The sequence below is a fragment of the Lonchura striata genome, chromosome 6, assembly GCF_050655825.1.
Source record: "Lonchura striata isolate lonStrDom1 chromosome 6, ASM5065582v1, whole genome shotgun sequence".
Classification (NCBI taxonomy): domain Eukaryota; kingdom Metazoa; phylum Chordata; class Aves; order Passeriformes; family Estrildidae; genus Lonchura; species Lonchura striata.
Window position 1 is genome coordinate 9,086,683 of NC_140708.1, and position 25,378 is coordinate 9,112,060.

Consider the following 25,378-nt stretch of genomic DNA (forward strand, 5'->3'; position numbering starts at 1 on the left):
CTGGGAAAGAAAACTCAGCAGTCCAGGTTCCTGATGTCAGTTTGTAGGGCTCCCTTGGGTCTATCAGGGCAGCACAAGTTTGAGGTGGGGACAACTTTGGTGTGGGGTCCATCCTTCGATATAAGGATTTTTTGTAGTGAGGCCCCAGCCCCGGGCCGGGGACCCCTGGGCACATCCTTTTTCCATTTTCCCTGGGAAAGAAAACTCAGCAGTCCAGGTTCCTGATGTCAGTTTGTAGGGCTCCCTTGCGTCTATCAGGGCAGCACAAGTTTGAGGTGGGGACAACTTCGGTGTGGGGTCCATCCTTCGATATAAGGATTTTTTGCAGTCAGGGCCTGGGGCCCCTGGGCACTTCCTTTGGCCATTTTCCGTGGGAAAGAAAACTCAGCAGTCCAGGTTCCTGATGTCAGTTTGTCGGGCTCCCTTGGGTCTATCAGGGCAGCACAAGTTTGAGGTGGGGACAATTTTGGTGTGGGGTCCATCCTTCGATATAAGGATTCTTTGCAGTCAGGGGCAGGGGCCCCCGGGCACAACCTTTTTCCATTTTCCCTGGGAAAGAAAAAACAGCAGTCCAGGTTCCTGATGTCAGTTTGTAGGGCTCCCTTGGGTCTATCAGGGCAGCACAAGTTTGAGGTGGGGACAACTTCGGTGTGGGGTCCATTCTTCGATATAAGGATTCTTTGCAGTCAGAACCAGGGGCCCCCGGGCACATCCTTTTTCCATTTTCCCTGGGAAAGAAAACTCAGCAGTCCAGGTTCCTGATGTCAGTTTGTAGGGCTCCCTTGGGTCTATCAGGGCAGCACAAGTTTGAGGTGGGGACAACTTCGGCGTGGGGTGCATCCTTCAATATATTGATTTTTTGCAGTCAGGGCCAGGGGCCCCAGGGCACATCCTTTTTCCATTTTCCCTGGGAAAGAAAACTCAGCAGTCCAGGTTCCTGATGTCAGTTTGTAGGGCTCCCTTGGGTCTATCAGGGTACCACAATTTTGAGGTGGGGAAAATTTCGGTGTGGGGTCCATCCTTCGATATAAGGAGTTTTTGTAGTGAGGGCCCTGTCCAGGGCTAGGGGACCCTGGGCACAACCTTTTTCCATTTTCCCTGGGAAAGAAAACTCAGCAGTCCAGGTTCCTGATGTCAGTTTGTAGGGCTCCCTTGGGTCTATTAGGGCAGCACAAGTTTGAGGTGGGGACAACTTCGGTGTGGGGTCCATCCTTCGATATAAGGATTTTTTGCAGTCAGAACCAGGAGTCCCCGGGCACAACCTTTTTCCATTTTCCCTGGGAAAGAAAACTCAGCAGTCCAGGTTCCTGATGTCAGTTTGTAGGGCTCCCTTGGGTCTATCAGGGTAGCACAATTTTAAGGTGGGGACAACATCGGTGTGGGGTCCATCCTTCGATATAAGGAGTTTTTGTAGTGAGGGCCCTGTCCAGGGCTAGGGGACCCTGGGCACAACCTTTTTCCATTTTCCCTGGGAAAGAAAACTCAGCAGTCCAGGTTCCTGATGTCAGTTTGTTGGGCTCCCTTGGGTCTATCAGGGCAGCACAAGTTTGAGGTGGGGACAACTTCGGTGTGGGGTGCATCCTTCGATATAAGGATTTTTTGCAGTCAGGGCCAGGGGCCCCAGGGCACAGCCTTTGTCCATTTTCCCTGGGAAAGAAAACTCAGCAGTCCAGGTTCCTGATGTCAGTTTGTAGGGCTCCCTTGGGTCTATCAGGGCAGCACAAGTTTGAGGTGGGGAGAGCTTTGGTGTGGGGTCCATCCTTCGATATAAGGATTTTTTGCAGTGAGGGGCAGGGGCCCCTGGGCACATCCTTTTTCCATTTTCCCTGGGAAAGAAAACTCAGCAGTCCAGGTTCCTGATGTCAGTTTGTAGGGCTCCCTTGGGTGTATCAGGGCAGCACAAGTTTGAGGTGCGGACAAGTTCGGTGTGGGGTCCATCCTTCGATATAAGGATTCTTTGCAGTCAGGGCCAAGGGCCCCTGGGCACAACCTTTGGCCATTTTCCCTGGGAAACAAAACTCAGCAGTCCAGGTTCCTGATGTCAGTTTGTAGGGCTCCCTTGGGTCTATCAGGGCAGCACATGTTTGAGGTGGGGACAACTTCGGTGTGGGGTCCATCCTTCGATATAAGGATTCTTTTCAGTCAGGGCCAGGGGCCCCCGGGCACATCCTTTTTCCATTTTCCCTGGGAAAGAAAACTCAGCAGTCCAGGTTCCTGATGTCAGTTTGTAGGGCTCCCTTGTGTGTATCAGGGCAGCACAAGTTTGAGGTGGGGACAACTTCGGTGTGGGGTCCATCCTTCGATATAAGGATTTTTTGTAGTCAGGGCCAGGGGCCCCAGGGCACATCCTTTTTCCATTTTCCCTGGGAAAGAAAACTCAGCAGTCCAGGTTCCTGATGTCAGTTTGTAGGGCTCCCTTGGGTCTATGAGGGCAGCACAAGTTTGAGGTGGGGACAACTTCGGTGTGGGCTCCATCCTTCGATATAAGGATTTTTTGCAGTGAGGTCCCTGCCTAGGGCCGGGGACCCTGGGCACATCCTTTTTCCATTTTCCGTGGGAAAGAAAACTCAGCAGTCCAGGTTCCTGATGTCAGTTTGTAGGGCTCCCTTGGGTCTATCAGGGCAGCACAAGTTTGAGGTGGGGACAACTTTGGTGTGGGGTGCATCCTTCGATATAAGGATTTTTTGCATTCAGGGCCAGGGGCCCCTGGGCACATCCTTTTTCCATTTTCCCTGGGAAAGAAAACTCAGCAGTCCAGGTTCCTGATGTCAGTTTGTAGGGCTCCCTTGGGTGTATCAGGGCAGCACAAGTTTGAGGTGGGGACAACTTCGGTGTGGGGTCCATCCTTCGATATAAGGATTTTTTGCAGTCAGGGACAGGGGCCCCTGGGCACAACCTTTTTCCATTTTCCCTGGGAAAGAAAACTCAGCAGTCCAGGTTCCTGATGTCAGTTTGTAGAGCTCCCTTGGGTCTATCAGGGCAGCACAAGTTTGAGGTGGGGACAACTTTAATGTGGGCTCCATCCTTCGATATAAGGATTTTTTGCAGTCAGGGCCAGGGGCCCCTGGGCACATCCTTTTTCCATTTTCCCTGGGAAAGAAAACTCAGCAGTCCAGGTTCCTGATGTCAGTTTGTAGGGCTCCCTTGGGTCTATCAGGGCAGCACAAGTTTGAGGTGGGGACAACTTCGGTGTGGGCTCCATCCTTCGATATAAGGATTTTTTGAAGTCAGGGCCAGGGGCCCCTGGGCACAACCTTTTTCCATTTTCCCTGGGAAAGAAAACTCAGCAGTCCAGGTTCCTGATGTCAGTTTGTAGGGCTCCCTTGGGTGTATCAGGGTAGCACAATTTTAAGGTGGGGACAACTTCGGTGTGGGGTCCATCCTTCGATATAAGGATTTTTTGTAGTGAGGGCCCTGTCCAGTGCTAGGGGACCCTGGGCACAACCTTTTTCCATTTTCCCTGGGAAAGAAAACTCAGCAGTCCAGGTTTCTGATGTCAGTTTGTAGGGCTCCCTTGGGTCTATCAGGGCAGCACAAGTTTGAGGTGGGGACAACTTCGGTGTGGGCTCCATCCTTCGATATAAGGATTTCTTGTAGTGAGGTCCCTGCCCAAGGCCAGCCGCCACTGGGCACAACATTTTTCCATTTTCCCTGGGAAAGAAAACTCAGCAGTCCAGGTTCCTGATGTCAGTTTGTAGAGCTCCCTTGGGTCTATCAGGGCAGCACAAGTTTGAGGTGGGGACAACTTCGGTGTGGGGTCCATCCTTCGATATAAGGATTCTTTTCAGTCAGGGCCAGGGGCCCCCGGGCACATCCTTTTTCCATTTTCCCTGGGAAAGAAAACTCAGCAGTGCAGGTTCCTGATGTCAGTTTGTAGGGCTCCCTTGGGTGTATCAGGGCAGCACAAGTTTGAGGTGGGGACAACTTCGGTGTGGGGTCCATCCTTCGATATAAGGATTTTTTGCAGTCAGGGCCAGGGGCCCCTGGGCACATCCTTTTTCCATTTTCCCTGGGAAAGAAAACTCAGCAGTCCAGGTTCCTGATGTCAGTTTGTAGGGCTCCCTTGGGTCTATCAAGGCAGCACAAGTTTGAGGTGGGGACAATTTCGGTGTGGGGTCCATCCTTCGATATAAGGATTCTTTGCAATGAGGTCCCTACCCAGGTCCAGGGGCCCCTGGGCACATCATTTGGCCATTTTCACTGGGAAAGAAAACTCAGCAGTCCAGGTTCCTGATGTCAGTTTGTAGGGCTCCCTTGGGTCTATCAGGGCAGCACAAGTTTGAGGTGGGGACAACTTCGGTGTGGGGTCCATCCTTCGATATAAGGAGTTTTTGTAGTGAGGGCCCTGTCCAGGGCTAGGGGACCCTGGGCACAACCTTTTTCCATTTTCCCTGGGAAAGAAAACTCAGCAGTCCAGGTTCCTGATGTCAGTTTGTAGGGCTCCCTTGGGTCTATCAGGGCAGCACAAGTTTGAGGTGGGGACAACTTCGGTGTGGGGTCCATCCTTCGATATAAGGATTTCTTGTAGTGAGGTCCCTGCCCAAGGCCTGCCGCGCCTGGGTACAACCTTTTTCCATTTTCCCTGGGAAAGAAAACTCAGCAGTCCAGGTTCCTGATGTCAGTTTGTAGAGCTCCCTTGGGTCTATCAGGGCAGCACAAGTTTGAGGTGGGGACAACTTCGGTGTGGGCTCCATCCTTCGATATAAGGATTTTTTGCAGTCAGGGCCAGGGGCCCCTGGGCACATCCTTTTTCCATTTTCCCTGGGAAAGAAAACTCAGCAGTCCAGGTTCCTGATGTCAGTTTGTAGGGCTCCCTTGGGTCTATCAGGGCAGCACAAGTTTGAGGTGCGGACAACTTCGGTGTGGGCTCCATCCTTCGATATAAGGATTCTTTGCAGTCAGGGACAAGGGCCCCCGGGCACAACCTTTGGCCATTTTCCCTGGGAAAGAAAACTCAGCAGTCCGGGTTCTAGATGACAGTTTGTAGGGCTCCCTTGGGTCTATCAGGGCAGCACAAGTTTGAGGTGGGGACAACTTCGGTGTGGGGTCCATCCTTCGATATAAGGATTTTTTGCAGTCAGGGCCTGGGCCCCCTGGGCACAACCTTTTTCCATTTTCCCTGGGAAAGAAAACTCAGCAGTCCAGGTTCCTGATGTCAGTTTGTAGGGTTCCCTTGGGTGTATCACGGCAGCACAAGTTTGAGGTGGGGACAAATTTGGTGTGGGGTCCATCCTTCGATATAAGGATTTTTGCAGTCAGGGCCAGGGACCCCTGGGCACATCCTTTTTCCATTTTCCCTGGGAAAGAAAACTCAGCAGTCCAGGTTCTAGATGACAGTTTGTAGGGCTCCCTTGGGTCTATCAGGGCAGCACAAGTTTGAGGTGGGGACAACTTCGGTGTGGGGTCCATCCTTCGATATAAGGATTTTTTGCAGTGAGATTCCAGCACAGGGCCAGGGGCCCCTGTGCACATCCTTTTTCCATTTTCCCTGGGAAAGAAAACTCAGCAGTCCAGGTTCCTGATGTCAGTTTGTAGGGCTCCCTTGGGTCTATCAGGGCAGCACAAGTTTGAGGTGGGGACAACTTCGGTGTGGGGTCCATCCTTCGATATAAGGATTTTTTGCAGTCAGGACCCGGGGCCCCTGGGCACAACCTTTTTCCATTTTCCCTGGGAAAGAAAACTCTGCAGTCCAGGTTCCTGATGTCAGTTTGTAGGGCTCCCTTGGGTCTATCAGGGCAGCACAAGTTTGAGGTGGGGACAACTTCGGTGTGGGGTCCATCCTTCGATATAAGGATTTTTTGCAGTCAGGGCCAGGGGCCCCTGGGCACATCCTTTTTCCATTTTCCCTGGGAAAGAAAACTCAGCAGTCCAGGTTCCTGATGTCAGTTTGTAGGGCTCCCTTGGGTCTATCAGGGCAGCACAAGTTTGAGGTGGGGACAACTTCGGTGTGGGATCCATCCTTCGATATAAGGATTTTTTGTAGGGAGGTCCCAGCCCAGGGCCAGGGGCCCCTGGGCACATCCTTTTTCCATTTTTCCTGGGAAAGAAAACTCAGCAGTCCAGGTTCCTGATGTCAGTTTGTAGGGCTGCCTTGGGTTTATCAGGGCAGCACAAGTTTGAGGTGGGGACAACTTCGGTGTGGGGTCCATCCTTCGATATAAGGATTTTTTGCAGTCAGGGCCAGGGGCCCCTGGGCACATCCTTTTTCCATTTTCCCTGGGAAAGAAAACTCAGCAGTCCAGGTTCCTGATGTCAGTTTGTAGGGCTCCCTTGGGTCTATCAGGGCAGCACAAGTTTGAGGTGGGGACAACTTCGGTGTGGGATCCATCCTTCGATATAAGGATTTTTTGTAGTGAGGCCCCAGCCCAGGGCCACGTGCCCCTGGGCACATCCTTTTTCCATTTTCCCTGGGAAAGAAAACTCAGCAGTCCAGGTTCCTGATGTCAGTTTGTAGAGCTCCCTTGGGTCTATCAGGGCAGCACAAGTTTGAGGTGGGGACAACTTCGGTGTGGGCTCCATCCTTCGATATAAGGATTTTTTGCAGTCAGGGCCAGGGGCCCCTGGGCACATCCTTTTTCCATTTTCCCTGGGAAAGAAAACTCAGCAGTCCAGGTTCCTGATGTCAGTTTGTAGGGCTCCCTTGGGTCTATCAGGGCAGCACAAGTTTGAGGTGCGGACAACTTCGGTGTGGGCTCCATCCTTCGATATAAGGATTCTTTGCAGTCAGGGACAAGGGCCCCCGGGCACAACCTTTGGCCATTTTCCCTGGGAAAGAAAACTCAGCAGTCCGGGTTCTAGATGACAGTTTGTAGGGCTCCCTTGGGTCTATCAGGGCAGCACAAGTTTGAGGTGGGGACAACTTCGGTGTGGGGTCCATCCTTCGATATAAGGATTTTTTGCAGTCAGGGCCTGGGCCCCCTGGGCACAACCTTTTTCCATTTTCCCTGGGAAAGAAAACTCAGCAGTCCAGGTTCCTGATGTCAGTTTGTAGGGTTCCCTTGGGTGTATCACGGCAGCACAAGTTTGAGGTGGGGACAAATTTGGTGTGGGGTCCATCCTTCGATATAAGGATTTTTGCAGTCAGGGCCAGGGACCCCTGGGCACATCCTTTTTCCATTTTCCCTGGGAAAGAAAACTCAGCAGTCCAGGTTCTAGATGACAGTTTGTAGGGCTCCCTTGGGTCTATCAGGGCAGCACAAGTTTGAGGTGGGGACAACTTCGGTGTGGGGTCCATCCTTCGATATAAGGATTTTTTGCAGTGAGATTCCAGCACAGGGCCAGGGGCCCCTGTGCACATCCTTTTTCCATTTTCCCTGGGAAAGAAAACTCAGCAGTCCAGGTTCCTGATGTCAGTTTGTAGGGCTCCCTTGGGTCTATCAGGGCAGCACAAGTTTGAGGTGGGGACAACTTCGGTGTGGGGTCCATCCTTCGATATAAGGATTTTTTGCAGTCAGGACCCGGGGCCCCTGGGCACAACCTTTTTCCATTTTCCCTGGGAAAGAAAACTCTGCAGTCCAGGTTCCTGATGTCAGTTTGTAGGGCTCCCTTGGGTCTATCAGGGCAGCACAAGTTTGAGGTGGGGACAACTTCGGTGTGGGGTCCATCCTTCGATATAAGGATTTTTTGCAGTCAGGGCCAGGGGCCCCTGGGCACATCCTTTTTCCATTTTCCCTGGGAAAGAAAACTCAGCAGTCCAGGTTCCTGATGTCAGTTTGTAGGGCTCCCTTGGGTCTATCAGGGCAGCACAAGTTTGAGGTGGGGACAACTTCGGTGTGGGATCCATCCTTCGATATAAGGATTTTTTGTAGGGAGGTCCCAGCCCAGGGCCAGGGGCCCCTGGGCACATCCTTTTTCCATTTTTCCTGGGAAAGAAAACTCAGCAGTCCAGGTTCCTGATGTCAGTTTGTAGGGCTGCCTTGGGTTTATCAGGGCAGCACAAGTTTGAGGTGGGGACAACTTCGGTGTGGGGTCCATCCTTCGATATAAGGATTTTTTGCAGTCAGGGCCAGGGGCCCCTGGGCACATCCTTTTTCCATTTTCCCTGGGAAAGAAAACTCAGCAGTCCAGGTTCCTGATGTCAGTTTGTAGGGCTCCCTTGGGTCTATCAGGGCAGCACAAGTTTGAGGTGGGGACAACTTCGGTGTGGGATCCATCCTTCGATATAAGGATTTTTTGTAGTGAGGCCCCAGCCCAGGGCCACGTGCCCCTGGGCACATCCTTTTTCCATTTTCCCTGGGAAAGAAAACTCAGCAGTCCAGGTTCCTGATGTCAGTTTGTAGGGCTCCCTTGGGTCTATCAGGGCAGCACAAGTTTGAGGTGGGGACAACTTCGGTGTGGGGTCCATCCTTCGATATATGCATTCTTTGCAGTCAGGGCCAGGGGCCCCTGGGCACATCCTTTTTCCATTTTCCCTGGGAAAGAAAACTCAACAGTCCAGGTTCCTGATGTCAGTTTGTAGGGCTCCCTTGGGTCTATCAGGGCAGCACAAGTTTGAGGTGGGGACAATTTCGGTGTGGGGTCCATCCTTCGATATAAGGATTTTTTGCAGTCAGGGCTAGGGGCCCCTGGGCACATCCTTTTTCCATTTTCCCTGGGAAAGAAAACTCAGCAGTCCAGGTTCCTGATGTCAGTTTGTAGGGCTGCCTTGGGTTTATCAGGGCAGCACAAGTTTGAGGTGGGGACAACTTCGGTGTGGGGTCCATCCTTCGATATAAGGATTTTTTGCAGTCAGGGCCAGGGGCCCCTGGGCACATCCTTTTTCCATTTTCCCTGGGAAAGAAAACTCAGCAGTCCAGGTTCCTGATGTCAGTTTGTAGGGCTCCCTTGGGTCTATCAGGGCAGCACAAGTTTGAGGTGGGGACAACTTCGGTGTGGGATCCATCCTTCGATATAAGGATTTTTTGTAGTGAGGCCCCAGCCCAGGGCCACGTGCCCCTGGGCACATCCTTTTTCCATTTTCCCTGGGAAAGAAAACTCAGCAGTCCAGGTTCCTGATGTCAGTTTGTAGGGCTCCCTTGGGTCTATCAGGGCAGCACAAGTTTGAGGTGGGGACAACTTCGGTGTGGGGTCCATCCTTCGATATATGCATTCTTTGCAGTCAGGGCCAGGGGCCCCTGGGCACATCCTTTTTCCATTTTCCCTGGGAAAGAAAACTCAACAGTCCAGGTTCCTGATGTCAGTTTGTAGGGCTCCCTTGGGTCTATCAGGGCAGCACAAGTTTGAGGTGGGGACAATTTCGGTGTGGGGTCCATCCTTCGATATAAGGATTTTTTGCAGTCAGGGCTAGGGGCCCCTGGGCACATCCTTTTTCCATTTTCCCTGGGAAAGAAAACTCAGCAGTCCAGGTTCCTGATGTCAGTTTGTAGGGCTGCCTTGGGTTTATCAGGGCAGCACAAGTTTGAGGTGGGGACAACTTCGGTGTGGGGTCCATCCTTCGATATAAGGATTTTTTGCAGTCAGGGCCAGGGGCCCCTGGGCACATCCTTTTTCCATTTTCCCTGGGAAAGAAAACTCAGCAGTCCAGGTTCCTGATGTCAGTTTGTAGGGCTCCCTTGGGTCTATCAGGGCAGCACAAGTTTGAGGTGGGGACAACTTCGGTGTGGGATCCATCCTTCGATATAAGGATTTTTTGTAGTGAGGCCCCAGCCCAGGGCCACGTGCCCCTGGGCACATCCTTTTTCCATTTTCCCTGGGAAAGAAAACTCAGCAGTCCAGGTTCCTGATGTCAGTTTGTAGGGCTCCCTTGGGTCTATCAGGGCAGCACAAGTTTGAGGTGGAGACAACTTCGGTGTGGGGTCCATCCTTCGATATATGCATTCTTTACAGTCAGGGCTAGGGGCCCCTGGGCACATCCTTTGGCCATTTTCCCTGGGAAAGAAAACTCAGCAGTCCAGGTTCCTGATGTCAGTTTGTAGGGCTCCCTTGGGTCTATCAGGGCAGCACAAGTTTGAGGTGGGGACAACTTCGGTGTGGGCTCCATCCTTCGATATAAGGATTTTTTGCAGTGAGGCCCCAGCCCAGGGCCAGGGCCCCTGGGCACATCCTTTGGCCATTTTCCCTGGGAAAGAAAACTCAGCAGTCCAGGTTCCTGATGTCAGTTTGTAGGGCTCCCTTGGGTCTATCAGGGCAGCACAAGTTTGAGGTGGGGACAACTTCGGTGTGGGGTCCATCCTTCGATATAAGGATTTTTTGCAGTGAGATTCCAGCACAGGGCCAGGGGCCCCTGTGCACATCCTTTTTCCATTTTCCCTGGGAAAGAAAACTCAGCAGTCCAGGTTCCTGATGTCAGTTTGTAGGGCTCCCTTGGGTCTATCAGGGCAGCACAAGTTTGAGGTGGGGACAACTTCGGTGTGGGGTCCATCCTTCGATATAAGGATTTTTTGCAGTCAGGACCCGGGGCCCCTGGGCACAACCTTTTTCCATTTTCCCTGGGAAAGAAAACTCTGCAGTCCAGGTTCCTGATGTCAGTTTGTAGGGCTCCCTTGGGTCTATCAGGGCAGCACAAGTTTGAGGTGGGGACAACTTCGGTGTGGGGTCCATCCTTCGATATAAGGATTTTTTGCAGTCAGGGCCAGGGGCCCCTGGGCACATCCTTTTTCCATTTTCCCTGGGAAAGAAAACTCAGCAGTCCAGGTTCCTGATGTCAGTTTGTAGGGCTCCCTTGGGTCTATCAGGGCAGCACAAGTTTGAGGTGGGGACAACTTCGGTGTGGGATCCATCCTTCGATATAAGGATTTTTTGTAGGGAGGTCCCAGCCCAGGGCCAGGGGCCCCTGGGCACATCCTTTTTCCATTTTTCCTGGGAAAGAAAACTCAGCAGTCCAGGTTCCTGATGTCAGTTTGTAGGGCTGCCTTGGGTTTATCAGGGCAGCACAAGTTTGAGGTGGGGACAACTTCGGTGTGGGGTCCATCCTTCGATATAAGGATTTTTTGCAGTCAGGGCCAGGGGCCCCTGGGCACATCCTTTTTCCATTTTCCCTGGGAAAGAAAACTCAGCAGTCCAGGTTCCTGATGTCAGTTTGTAGGGCTCCCTTGGGTCTATCAGGGCAGCACAAGTTTGAGGTGGGGACAACTTCGGTGTGGGATCCATCCTTCGATATAAGGATTTTTTGTAGTGAGGCCCCAGCCCAGGGCCACGTGCCCCTGGGCACATCCTTTTTCCATTTTCCCTGGGAAAGAAAACTCAGCAGTCCAGGTTCCTGATGTCAGTTTGTAGGGCTCCCTTGGGTCTATCAGGGCAGCACAAGTTTGAGGTGGGGACAACTTCGGTGTGGGGTCCATCCTTCGATATATGCATTCTTTGCAGTCAGGGCCAGGGGCCCCTGGGCACATCCTTTTTCCATTTTCCCTGGGAAAGAAAACTCAACAGTCCAGGTTCCTGATGTCAGTTTGTAGGGCTCCCTTGGGTCTATCAGGGCAGCACAAGTTTGAGGTGGGGACAATTTCGGTGTGGGGTCCATCCTTCGATATAAGGATTTTTTGCAGTCAGGGCTAGGGGCCCCTGGGCACATCCTTTTTCCATTTTCCCTGGGAAAGAAAACTCAGCAGTCCAGGTTCCTGATGTCAGTTTGTAGGGCTGCCTTGGGTTTATCAGGGCAGCACAAGTTTGAGGTGGGGACAACTTCGGTGTGGGGTCCATCCTTCGATATAAGGATTTTTTGCAGTCAGGGCCAGGGGCCCCTGGGCACATCCTTTTTCCATTTTCCCTGGGAAAGAAAACTCAGCAGTCCAGGTTCCTGATGTCAGTTTGTAGGGCTCCCTTGGGTCTATCAGGGCAGCACAAGTTTGAGGTGGGGACAACTTCGGTGTGGGATCCATCCTTCGATATAAGGATTTTTTGTAGTGAGGCCCCAGCCCAGGGCCACGTGCCCCTGGGCACATCCTTTTTCCATTTTCCCTGGGAAAGAAAACTCAGCAGTCCAGGTTCCTGATGTCAGTTTGTAGGGCTCCCTTGGGTCTATCAGGGCAGCACAAGTTTGAGGTGGGGACAACTTCGGTGTGGGGTCCATCCTTCGATATATGCATTCTTTGCAGTCAGGGCCAGGGGCCCCTGGGCACATCCTTTTTCCATTTTCCCTGGGAAAGAAAACTCAACAGTCCAGGTTCCTGATGTCAGTTTGTAGGGCTCCCTTGGGTCTATCAGGGCAGCACAAGTTTGAGGTGGGGACAATTTCGGTGTGGGGTCCATCCTTCGATATAAGGATTTTTTGCAGTCAGGGCTAGGGGCCCCTGGGCACATCCTTTTTCCATTTTCCCTGGGAAAGAAAACTCAGCAGTCCAGGTTCCTGATGTCAGTTTGTAGGGCTGCCTTGGGTTTATCAGGGCAGCACAAGTTTGAGGTGGGGACAACTTCGGTGTGGGGTCCATCCTTCGATATAAGGATTTTTTGCAGTCAGGGCCAGGGGCCCCTGGGCACATCCTTTTTCCATTTTCCCTGGGAAAGAAAACTCAGCAGTCCAGGTTCCTGATGTCAGTTTGTAGGGCTCCCTTGGGTCTATCAGGGCAGCACAAGTTTGAGGTGGGGACAACTTCGGTGTGGGATCCATCCTTCGATATAAGGATTTTTTGTAGTGAGGCCCCAGCCCAGGGCCACGTGCCCCTGGGCACATCCTTTTTCCATTTTCCCTGGGAAAGAAAACTCAGCAGTCCAGGTTCCTGATGTCAGTTTGTAGGGCTCCCTTGGGTCTATCAGGGCAGCACAAGTTTGAGGTGGAGACAACTTCGGTGTGGGGTCCATCCTTCGATATATGCATTCTTTACAGTCAGGGCTAGGGGCCCCTGGGCACATCCTTTGGCCATTTTCCCTGGGAAAGAAAACTCAGCAGTCCAGGTTCCTGATGTCAGTTTGTAGGGCTCCCTTGGGTCTATCAGGGCAGCACAAGTTTGAGGTGGGGACAACTTCGGTGTGGGCTCCATCCTTCGATATAAGGATTTTTTGCAGTGAGGCCCCAGCCCAGGGCCAGGGCCCCTGGGCACATCCTTTGGCCATTTTCCCTGGGAAAGAAAACTCAGCAGTCCAGGTTCCTGATGTCAGTTTGTAGGGCTCCCTTGGGTCTATCAGGGCAGCACAAGTTTGAGGTGGGGACAACTTCGGTGTGGGCTCCATCCTTCGATATAAGGATTTTTTGCAGTCAGGGCCAGGGGCCCCTGGGCACATCCTTTGGCCATTTTCCCTGGGAAAGAAAACTCAGCAGTCCAGGTTCCTGATGTCAGTTTGTAGGGCTCCCTTGGGTCTATCAGGGCAGCACAAGTTTGAGGTGGGAACAAATTCAGTGTGGGCTCCATCCTTCGATATAAGGATTTTTTGCAGTCAGGGCTAGGGGCCCCTGGGCACATCCTTTGGCCATTTTCCCTGGGAAAGAAAACTCAGCAGTCCAGGTTCCTGATGTCAGTTTGTAGGGCTCCCTTGGGTCTATCAGGGCAGCACAAGTTTGAGGTGGGGACAACTTCGGTGTGGGGTCCATCCTTCGATATAAGGATTTTTTGCAGTGAGATTCCAGCACAGGGCCAGGGGCCCCTGTGCACATCCTTTTTCCATTTTCCCTGGGAAAGAAAACTCAGCAGTCCAGGTTCCTGATGTCAGTTTGTAGGGCTCCCTTGGGTCTATCAGGGCAGCACAAGTTTGAGGTGGGGACAACTTCGTTGTGGGGTCCATCCTTCGATATAAGGATTTTTTGCAGTCAGGATCCGGGGCCCCTGGGCACAACCTTTTTCCATTTTCCCTGGGAAAGAAAACTCAGCAGTCCAGGTTCCTGATGTCAGTTTGTAGGGCTCCCTTGGGTCTATCAGGGCAGCACAAGTTTGAGGTGGGGACAACTTCGGTGTGGGGTCCATCCTTCGATATAAGGATTTTTTGCAGTCAGGGCCAGGGGCCCCTGGGCACATCCTTTTTCCATTTTCCCTGGGAAAGAAAACTCAGCAGTGCAGGTTCCTGATGTCAGTTTGTAGGGCTCCCTTGGGTCTATCAGGGCAGCACAAGTTTAAGGTGGGGACAACTTCGGTGTGGGGTCCATCCTTCGATATAAGGATTTTTTGCAGTCAGGGCCAGGGGCCCCTGGGCACATCCTTTTTCCATTTTCCCTGGGAAAGAAAACTCAGCAGTCCAGGTTCCTGATGTCAGTTTGTAGGGCTCCCTTGGGTCTATCAGGGCAGCACAAGTTTGAGGTGGGGACAAGTTCGGTGTGGGATCCATCCTTCGATATAAGGATTTTTTGTAGTGAGGCCCCAGCCCAGGGCCACGTGCCCCTGGGCACAACCTTTTTCCATTTTCCCTGGGAAAGAAAACTCAGCAGTCCAGGTTCCTGATGTCATTTTGTAGGGCTCCCTTGGGTCTATCAGGGCAGCACAAGTTTGAGGTGGGGACAACTTCGGTGTGGGGTCCATCCTTCGATATATGCATTCTTTGCAGTCAGGGCTAGGGGCCCCTGGGCACATCCTTTGGCCATTTTCCCTGGGAAAGAAAACTCAGCAGTCCAGGTTCCTGATGTCAGTTTGTAGGGCTCCCTTGGGTCTATCAGGGCAGCACAAGTTTGAGGTGGGGACAACTTCGGTGTGGGCTCCATCCTTCGATATAAGGATTTTTTGCAGTGAGGCCCCAGCCCAGGGCCAGGGCCCCTGGGCACATCCTTTGGCCATTTTCCGTGGGAAAGAAAACTCAGCAGTCCAGGTTCCTGATGTCAGTTTGTAGGGCTCCCTTGGGTCTATCAGGGCAGCACAAGTTTGAGGTGGGGACAACTTCGGTGTGGGCTCCATCCTTCGATATAAGGATTTTTTGCAGTCAGGGCCAGGGGCCCCTGGGCACATCCTTTGGCCATTTTCCCTGGGAAAGAAAACTCAGCAGTCCAGGTTCCTGATGTCAGTTTGTAGGGCTCCCTTGGGTCTATCAGGGCAGCACAAGTTTGAGGTGGGAACAAATTCAGTGTGGGCTCCATCCTTCGATATAAGGATTTTTTGCAGTCAGGGCTAGGGGCCCCTGGGCACATCCTTTTTCCATTTTCCCTGGGAAAGAAAACTCAGCAGTCCAGGTTCCTGATGTCAGTTTGTAGGTCTCCCTTGGGTCTATCAGGGCAGCACAAGTTTGAGGTGGGGACAACTTCGATGTGGGGTCCATCCTTCGATATAAGGATTTTTTGCAGTGAGGCCCCACCCCAGGGCCAGGGGCCCCTGGGCACAACCTTTTCCCATTTTCCCTGGGAAAGAAAACTCTGCAGTCCAGGTTCCTGATGTCAGTTTGTAGGGCTCCCTTGGGTCTATCAGGGCAGCACAAGTTTGAGGTGGGGAACACTTTGGTGTGGGGTCCATCCTTCGATATAAGGATTTTTTGCAGTCAGGGCCAGGGGCCCCTGGGCACATCCTTTTTCCATTTTCCCTGGGAAAGAAAACTCAGCAGTCCAGGTTCCTGATGTCAGTTTGTAGGGCTCCCTTGGGTGTATCAGGGCAGCACAAGTTTGAGGTGGGGACAACTTCGGTGTGGGCTCCATCCTTCGATATAAGGATTTTTTGCAGTCAGGGCCAGGGGCCCCTGGGCACATCCTTTGGCCATTTTCCCTGGGAAAGAAAACTCAGCAGTCCAGGTTCCTGATGTCAGTTTGTAGGGCTCCCTTGGGTCTATCAGGGCAGCACAAGTTTGAGGTGGGGACAACTTTGGTGTGGGGTCCATCCTTCGATATAAGGATTTTTTGTAGTGAGGCCCCAGCCCCGGGCCGGGGACCCCTGGGCACATCCTTTTTCCATTTTCCCTGGGAAAGAAAACTCAGCAGTCCAGGTTCCTGATGTCAGTTTGTAGGGCTCCCTTGCGTCTATCAGGGCAGCACAAGTTTGAGGTGGGGACAACTTCGGTGTGGGGTCCATCCTTCGATATAAGGATTTTTTGCAGTCAGGGCCTGGGGCCCCTGGGCACTTCCTTTGGCCATTATCCGTGGGAAAGAAAACTCAGCAGTCCAGGTTCCTGATGTCAGTTTGTCGGGCTCCCTTGGGTCTATCAGGGCAGCACAAGTTTGAGGTGGGGACAATTTTGGTGTGGGGTCCATCCTTCGATATAAGGATTCTTTGCAGTCAGGGGCAGGGGCCCCCGGGCACAACCTTTTTCCATTTTCCCTGGGAAAGAAAAAACAGCAGTCCAGGTTCCTGATGTCAGTTTGTAGGGCTCCCTTGGGTCTATCAGGGCAGCACAAGTTTGAGGTGGGGACAACTTCGGCGTGGGGTGCATCCTTCAATATATTGATTTTTTGCAGTCAGGGCCAGGGGCCCCAGGGCACATCCTTTTTCCATTTTCCCTGGGAAAGAAAACTCAGCAGTCCAGGTTCCTGATGTCAGTTTGTAGGGCTCCCTTGGGTCTATCAGGGTACCACAATTTTGAGGTGGGGAAAATTTCGGTGTGGGGTCCATCCTTCGATATAAGGAGTTTTTGTAGTGAGGGCCCTGTCCAGGGCTAGGGGACCCTGGGCACAACCTTTTTCCATTTTCCCTGGGAAAGAAAACTCAGCAGTCCAGGTTCCTGATGTCAGTTTGTAGGGCTCCCTTGGGTCTATCAGGGCAGCACAAGTTTGAGGTGGGGACAACTTCGGTGTGGGGTCCATCCTTCGATATAAGGATTTTTTGCAGTCAGAACCAGGAGTCCCCGGGCACAACCTTTTTCCATTTTCCCTGGGAAAGAAAACTCAGCAGTCCAGGTTCCTGATGTCAGTTTGTAGGGCTCCCTTGGGTCTATCAGGGTAGCACAATTTTAAGGTGGGGACAACATCGGTGTGGGGTCCATCCTTCGATATAAGGAGTTTTTGTAGTGAGGGCCCTGTCCAGGGCTAGGGGACCCTGGGCACAACCTTTTTCCATTTTCCCTGGGAAAGAAAACTCAGCAGTCCAGGTTCCTGATGTCAGTTTGTTGGGCTCCCTTGGGTCTATCAGGGCAGCACAAGTTTGAGGTGGGGACAACTTCGGTGTGGGGTGCATCCTTCGATATAAGGATTTTTTGCAGTCAGGGCCAGGGGCCCCAGGGCACAGCCTTTGTCCATTTTCCCTGGGAAAGAAAACTCAGCAGTCCAGGTTCCTGATGTCAGTTTGTAGGGCTCCCTTGGGTGTATCAGGGCAGCACAAGTTTGAGGTGCGGACAAGTTCGGTGTGGGGTCCATCCTTCGATATAAGGATTCTTTGCAGTCAGGGCCAAGGGCCCCTGGGCACAACCTTTGGCCATTTTCCCTGGGAAAGAAAACTCAGCAGTCCAGGTTCCTGATGTCAGTTTGTAGGGCTCCCTTGGGTCTATCAGGGCAGCACATGTTTGAGGTGGGGACAACTTCGGTGTGGGGTCCATCCTTCGATATAAGGATTCTTTTCAGTCAGGGCCAGGGGCCCCCGGGCACATCCTTTTTCCATTTTCCCTGGGAAAGAAAACTCAGCAGTCCAGGTTCCTGATGTCAGTTTGTAGGGCTCCCTTGTGTGTATCAGGGCAGCACAAGTTTGAGGTGGGGACAACTTCGGTGTGGGGTCCATCCTTCGATATAAGGATTTTTTGTAGTCAGGGCCAGGGGCCCCAGGGCACATCCTTTTTCCATTTTCCCTGGGAAAGAAAACTCAGCAGTCCAGGTTCCTGATGTCAGTTTGTAGGGCTCCCTTGGGTCTATGAGGGCAGCACAAGTTTGAGGTGGGGACAACTTCGGTGTGGGCTCCATCCTTCGATATAAGGATTTTTTGCAGTGAGGTCCCTGCCTAGGGCCGGGGACCCTGGGCACATCCTTTTTCCATTTTCCGTGGGAAAGAAAACTCAGCAGTCCAGGTTCCTGATGTCAGTTTGTAGGGCTCCCTTGGGTCTATCAGGGCAGCACAAGTTTGAGGTGGGGACAACTTTGGTGTGGGGTGCATCCTTCGATATAAGGATTTTTTGCATTCAGGGCCAGGGGCCCCTGGGCACATCCTTTTTCCATTTTCCCTGGGAAAGAAAACTCAGCAGTCCAGGTTCCTGATGTCAGTTTGTAGGGCTCCCTTGGGTGTATCAGGGCAGCACAAGTTTGAGGTGGGGACAACTTCGGTGTGGGGTCCATCCTTCGATATAAGGATTTTTTGCAGTCAGGGACAGGGGCCCCTGGGCACATCCTTTTTCCATTTTCCCTGGGAAAGAAAACTCAGCAGTCCAGGTTCCTGATGTCAGTTTGTAGAGCTCCCTTGGGTCTATCAGGGCAGCACAAGTTTGAGGTGGGGACAACTTTAATGTGGGCTCCATCCTTCGATATAAGGATTTTTTGCAGTCAGGGCCAGGGGCCCCTGGGCACATCCTTTTTCCATTTTCCCTGGGAAAGAAAACTCAGCAGTCCAGGTTCCTGATGTCAGTTTGTAGGGCTCCCTTGGGTCTATCAGGGCAGCACAAGTTTGAGGTGGGGACAACTTCGGTGTGGGCTCCATCCTTCGATATAAGGATTTTTTGAAGTCAGGGCCAGGGGCCCCTGGGCACAACCTTTTTCCATTTTCCCTGGGAAAGAAAACTCAGCAGTCCAGGTTCCTGATGTCAGTTTGTAGGGCTCCCTTGGGTGTATCAGGGTAGCACAATTTTAAGGTGGGAACAACTTCGGTGTGGGGTCCATCCTTCGATATAAGGATTTTTTGTAGTGAGGGCCCTGTCCAGTGCTAGGGGACCCTGGGCACAACCTTTTTCCATTTTCCCTGGGAAAGAAAACTCAGCAGTCCAGGTTTCTGATGTCAGTTTGTAGGGCTCCCTTGGGTCTATCAGGGCAGCACAAGTTTGAGGTGGGGACAACTTCGGTGTGGGCTCCATCCTTCGATATAAGGATTTCTTGTAGTGAGGTCCCTGCCCAAGGCCAGCCGCCACTGGGCACAACATTTTTCCATTTTCCCTGGGAAAGAAAACTCAGCAGTCCAGGTTCCTGATGTCAGTTTGTAGAGCTCCCTTGGGTCTATCAGGGCAGCACAAGTTTGAGGTGGGGACAACTTCGGTGTGGGGTCCATCCTTCGATATAAGGATTCTTTTCAGTCAGGGCCAGGGGCCCCCGGGCACATCCTTTTTCCATTTTCCCTGGGAAAGAAAACTCAGCAGTGCAGGTTCCTGATGTCAGTTTGTAGGTCTCCCTTGGGTGTATCAGGGCAGCACAAGTTTGAGGTGGGGACAACTTCGGTGTGGGGTCCATCCTTCGATATAAGGATTTTTTGCAGTCAGGGCCAGGGGCCCCTGGGCACATCCTTTTTCCATTTTCCCTGGGAAAGAAAACTCAGCAGTCCAGGTTCCTGATGTCAGTTTGTAGGGCTCCCTTGGGTCTATCAAGGCAGCACAAGTTTGAGGTGGGGACAATTTCGGTGTGGGGTCCATCCTTCGATATAAGGATTCTTTGCAATGAGGTCCCTACCCAGGTCCAGGGGCCCCTGGGCACATCATTTGGCCATTTTCACTGGGAAAGAAAACTCAGCAGTCCAGGTTCCTGATGTCAGTTTGTAGGGCTCCCTTGGGTCTATCAGGGCAGCACAAGTTTGAGGTGGGGACAACTTCGGTGTGGGGTCCATCCTTCGATATAAGGAGTTTTTGTAGTGAGGGCCCTGTCCAGGGCTAGGGGACCCTGGGCACAACCTTTTTCCATTTTCCCTGGGAAAGAAAACTCAGCAGTCCAGGTTCCTGATGTCAGTTTGTAGGGCTCCCTTGGGTCTATCAGGGCAGCACAAGTTTGAGGTGGGGACAACTTCGGTGTGGGGTCCATCCTTCGATATAAGGATTTCTTGTAGTGAGGTCCCTGCCCAAGGCCTGCCGCGCCTGGGTACAACCTTTTTCCATTTTCCCTGGGAAAGAAAACTCAGCAGTCCAGGTTCCTGATGTCAGTTTGTAGAGCTCCCTTGGGTCTATCAGGGCAGCACAAGTTTGAGGTGGGGACAACTTCGGTGTGGGCTCCATCCTTCGATATAAGGATTTTTTGCAGTCAGGGCCAGGGGCCCCTGGGCACATCCTTTTTCCATTTTCCCTGGGAAAGAAAACTCAGCAGTCCAGGTTCCTGATGTCAGTTTGTAGGGCTCCCTTGGGTCTATCAGGGCAGCACAAGTTTGAGGTGCGGACAACTTCGGTGTGGGCTCCATCCTTCGATATAAGGATTCTTTGCAGTCAGGGACAAGGGCCCCCGGGCACAACCTTTGGCCATTTTCCCTGGGAAAGAAAACTCAGCAGTCCGGGTTCTAGATGACAGTTTGTAGGGCTCCCTTGGGTCTATCAGGGCAGCACAAGTTTGAGGTGGGGACAACTTCGGTGTGGGGTCCATCCTTCGATATAAGGATTTTTTGCAGTGAGATTCCAGCACAGGGCCAGGGGCCCCTGTGCACATCCTTTTTCCATTTTCCCTGGGAAAGAAAACTCAGCAGTCCAGGTTCCTGATGTCAGTTTGTAGGGCTCCCTTGGGTCTATCAGGGCAGCACAAGTTTGAGGTGGGGACAACTTCGGTGTGGGGTCCATCCTTCGATATAAGGATTTTTTGCAGTCAGGACCCGGGGCCCCTGGGCACAACCTTTTTCCATTTTCCCTGGGAAAGAAAACTCTGCAGTCCAGGTTCCTGATGTCAGTTTGTAGGGCTCCCTTGGGTCTATCAGGGCAGCACAAGTTTGAGGTGGGGACAACTTCGGTGTGGGGTCCATCCTTCGATATAAGGATTTTTTGCAGTCAGGGCCAGGGGCCCCTGGGCACATCCTTTTTCCATTTTCCCTGGGAAAGAAAACTCAGCAGTCCAGGTTCCTGATGTCAGTTTGTAGGGCTCCCTTGGGTCTATCAGGGCAGCACAAGTTTGAGGTGGGGACAACTTCGGTGTGGGATCCATCCTTCGATATAAGGATTTTTTGTAGGGAGGTCCCAGCCCAGGGCCAGGGGCCCCTGGGCACATCCTTTTTCCATTTTTCCTGGGAAAGAAAACTCAGCAGTCCAGGTTCCTGATGTCAGTTTGTAGGGCTGCCTTGGGTTTATCAGGGCAGCACAAGTTTGAGGTGGGGACAACTTCGGTGTGGGGTCCATCCTTCGATATAAGGATTTTTTGCAGTCAGGGCCAGGGGCCCCTGGGCACATCCTTTTTCCATTTTCCCTGGGAAAGAAAACTCAGCAGTCCAGGTTCCTGATGTCAGTTTGTAGGGCTCCCTTGGGTCTATCAGGGCAGCACAAGTTTGAGGTGGGGACAACTTCGGTGTGGGATCCATCCTTCGATATAAGGATTTTTTGTAGTGAGGCCCCAGCCCAGGGCCACGTGCCCCTGGGCACATCCTTTTTCCATTTTCCCTGGGAAAGAAAACTCAGCAGTCCAGGTTCCTGATGTCAGTTTGTAGGGCTCCCTTGGGTCTATCAGGGCAGCACAAGTTTGAGGTGGGGACAACTTCGGTGTGGGGTCCATCCTTCGATATATGCATTCTTTGCAGTCAGGGCCAGGGGCCCCTGGGCACATCCTTTTTCCATTTTCCCTGGGAAAGAAAACTCAACAGTCCAGGTTCCTGATGTCAGTTTGTAGGGCTCCCTTGGGTCTATCAGGGCAGCACAAGTTTGAGGTGGGGACAATTTCGGTGTGGGGTCCATCCTTCGATATAAGGATTTTTTGCAGTCAGGGCTAGGGGCCCCTGGGCACATCCTTTTTCCATTTTCCCTGGGAAAGAAAACTCAGCAGTCCAGGTTCCTGATGTCAGTTTGTAGGGCTGCCTTGGGTTTATCAGGGCAGCACAAGTTTGAGGTGGGGACAACTTCGGTGTGGGGTCCATCCTTCGATATAAGGATTTTTTGCAGTCAGGGCCAGGGGCCCCTGGGCACATCCTTTTTCCATTTTCCCTGGGAAAGAAAACTCAGCAGTCCAGGTTCCTGATGTCAGTTTGTAGGGCTCCCTTGGGTCTATCAGGGCAGCACAAGTTTGAGGTGGGGACAACTTCGGTGTGGGGTCCATCCTTCGATATATGCATTCTTTACAGTCAGGGCTAGGGGCCCCTGGGCACATCCTTTGGCCATTTTCCCTGGGAAAGAAAACTCAGCAGTCCAGGTTCCTGATGTCAGTTTGTAGGGCTCCCTTGGGTCTATCAGGGCAGCACAAGTTTGAGGTGGGGACAACTTCGGTGTGGGCTCCATCCTTCGATATAAGGATTTTTTGCAGTGAGGCCCCAGCCCAGGGCCAGGGCCCCTGGGCACATCCTTTGGCCATTTTCCCTGGGAAAGAAAACTCAGCAGTCCAGGTTCCTGATGTCAGTTTGTAGGGCTCCCTTGGGTCTATCAGGGCAGCACAAGTTTGAGGTGGGGACAACTTCGGTGTGGGCTCCATCCTTCGATATAAGGATTTTTTGCAGTCAGGGCCAGGGGCCCCTGGGCACATCCTTTGGCCATTTTCCCTGGGAAAGAAAACTCAGCAGTCCAGGTTCCTGATGTCAGTTTGTAGGGCTCCCTTGGGTCTATCAGGGCAGCACAAGTTTGAGGTGGGAACAAATTCAGTGTGGGCTCCATCCTTCGATATAAGGATTTTTTGCAGTCAGGGCTAGGGGCCCCTGGGCACATCCTTTGGCCATTTTCCCTGGGAAAGAAAACTCAGCAGTCCAGGTTCCTGATGTCAGTTTGTAGGGCTCCCTTGGGTCTATCAGGGCAGCACAAGTTTGAGGTGGGGACAACTTCGGTGTGGGGTCCATCCTTCGATATAAGGATTTTTTGCAGTGAGATTCCAGCACAGGGCCAGGGGCCCCTGTGCACATCCTTTTTCCATTTTCCCTGGGAAAGAAAACTCAGCAGTCCAGGTTCCTGATGTCAGTTTGTAGGGCTCCCTTGGGTCTATCAGGGCAGCACAAGTTTGAGGTGGGGACAACTTCGTTGTGGGGTCCATCCTTCGATATAAGGATTTTTTGCAGTCAGGACCCGGGGCCCCTGGGCACAACCTTTTTCCATTTTCCCTGGGAAAGAAAACTCAGCAGTCCAGGTTCCTGATGTCAGTTTGTAGGGCTCCCTTGGGTCTATCAGGGCAGCACAAGTTTGAGGTGGGGACAACTTCGGTGTGGGGTCCATCCTTCGATATAAGGATTTTTTGCAGTCAGGGCCAGGGGCCCCTGGGCACATCCTTTTTCCATTTTCCCTGGGAAAGAAAACTCAGCAGTCCAGGTTCCTGATGTCAGTTTGTAGGGCTCCCTTGGGTCTATCAGGGCAGCACAAGTTTAAGGTGGGGACAACTTCGGTGTGGGGTCCATCCTTCGATATAAGGATTTTTTGCAGTCAGGGCCAGGGGCCCCTGGGCACATCCTTTTTCCATTTTCCCTGGGAAAGAAAACTCAGCAGTCCAGGTTCCTGATGTCAGTTTGTAGGGCTCCCTTGGGTCTATCAGGGCAGCACAAGTTTGAGGTGGGGACAACTTCGGTGTGGGATCCATCCTTCGATATAAGGATTTTTTGTAGTGAGGCCCCAGCCCAGGGCCACGTGCCCCTGGGCACATCCTTTTTCCATTTTCCCTGGGAAAGAAAACTCAGCAGTCCAGGTTCCTGATGTCAGTTTGTAGGGCTCCCTTGGGTCTATCAGGGCAGCACAAGTTTGAGGTGGGGACAACTTCGGTGTGGGGTCCATCCTTCGATATATGCATTCTTTGCAGTCAGGGCCAGGGGCCCCTGGGCACATCCTTTTTCCATTTTCCCTGGGAAAGAAAACTCAACAGTCCAGGTTCCTGATGTCAGTTTGTAGGGCTCCCTTGGGTCTATCAGGGCAGCACAAGTTTGAGGTGGGGACAATTTCGGTGTGGGGTCCATCCTTCGATATAAGGATTTTTTGCAGTCAGGGCTAGGGGCCCCTGGGCACATCCTTTTTCCATTTTCCCTGGGAAAGAAAACTCAGCAGTCCAGGTTCCTGATGTCAGTTTGTAGGGCTGCCTTGGGTTTATCAGGGCAGCACAAGTTTGAGGTGGGGACAACTTCGGTGTGGGGTCCATCCTTCGATATAAGGATTTTTTGCAGTCAGGGCCAGGGGCCCCTGGGCACATCCTTTTTCCATTTTCCCTGGGAAAGAAAACTCAGCAGTCCAGGTTCCTGATGTCAGTTTGTAGGGCTCCCTTGGGTCTATCAGGGCAGCACAAGTTTGAGGTGGGGACAACTTCGGTGTGGGGTCCATCCTTCGATATATGCATTCTTTACAGTCAGGGCTAGGGGCCCCTGGGCACATCCTTTGGCCATTTTCCCTGGGAAAGAAAACTCAGCAGTCCAGGTTCCTGATGTCAGTTTGTAGGGCTCCCTTGGGTCTATCAGGGCAGCACAAGTTTGAGGTGGGGACAACTTCGGTGTGGGCTCCATCCTTCGATATAAGGATTTTTTGCAGTGAGGCCCCAGCCCAGGGCCAGGGCCCCTGGGCACATCCTTTGGCCATTTTCCCTGGGAAAGAAAACTCAGCAGTCCAGGTTCCTGATGTCAGTTTGTAGGGCTCCCTTGGGTCTATCAGGGCAGCACAAGTTTGAGGTGGGGACAACTTCGGTGTGGGCTCCATCCTTCGATATAAGGATTTTTTGCAGTCAGGGCCAGGGGCCCCTGGGCACATCCTTTGGCCATTTTCCCTGGGAAAGAAAACTCAGCAGTCCAGGTTCCTGATGTCAGTTTGTAGGGCTCCCTTGGGTCTATCAGGGCAGCACAAGTTTGAGGTGGGAACAAATTCAGTGTGGGCTCCATCCTTCGATATAAGGATTTTTTGCAGTCAGGGCTAGGGGCCCCTGGGCACATCCTTTGGCCATTTTCCCTGGGAAAGAAAACTCAGCAGTCCAGGTTCCTGATGTCAGTTTGTAGGGCTCCCTTGGGTCTATCAGGGCAGCACAAGTTTGAGGTGGGGACAACTTCGGTGTGGGGTCCATCCTTCGATATAAGGATTTTTTGCAGTGAGATTCCAGCACAGGGCCAGGGGCCCCTGTGCACATCCTTTTTCCATTTTCCCTGGGAAAGAAAACTCAGCAGTCCAGGTTCCTGATGTCAGTTTGTAGGGCTCCCTTGGGTCTATCAGGGCAGCACAAGTTTGAGGTGGGGACAACTTCGTTGTGGGGTCCATCCTTCGATATAAGGATTTTTTGCAGTCAGGACCCGGGGCCCCTGGGCACAACCTTTTTCCATTTTCCCTGGGAAAGAAAACTCAGCAGTCCAGGTTCCTGATGTCAGTTTGTAGGGCTCCCTTGGGTCTATCAGGGCAGCACAAGTTTGAGGTGGGGACAACTTCGGTGTGGGGTCCATCCTTCGATATAAGGATTTTTTGCAGTCAGGGCCAGGGGCCCCTGGGCACATCCTTTTTCCATTTTCCCTGGGAAAGAAAACTCAGCAGTCCAGGTTCCTGATGTCAGTTTGTAGGGCTCCCTTGGGTCTATCAGGGCAGCACAAGTTTAAGGTGGGGACAACTTCGGTGTGGGGTCCATCCTTCGATATAAGGATTTTTTGCAGTCAGGGCC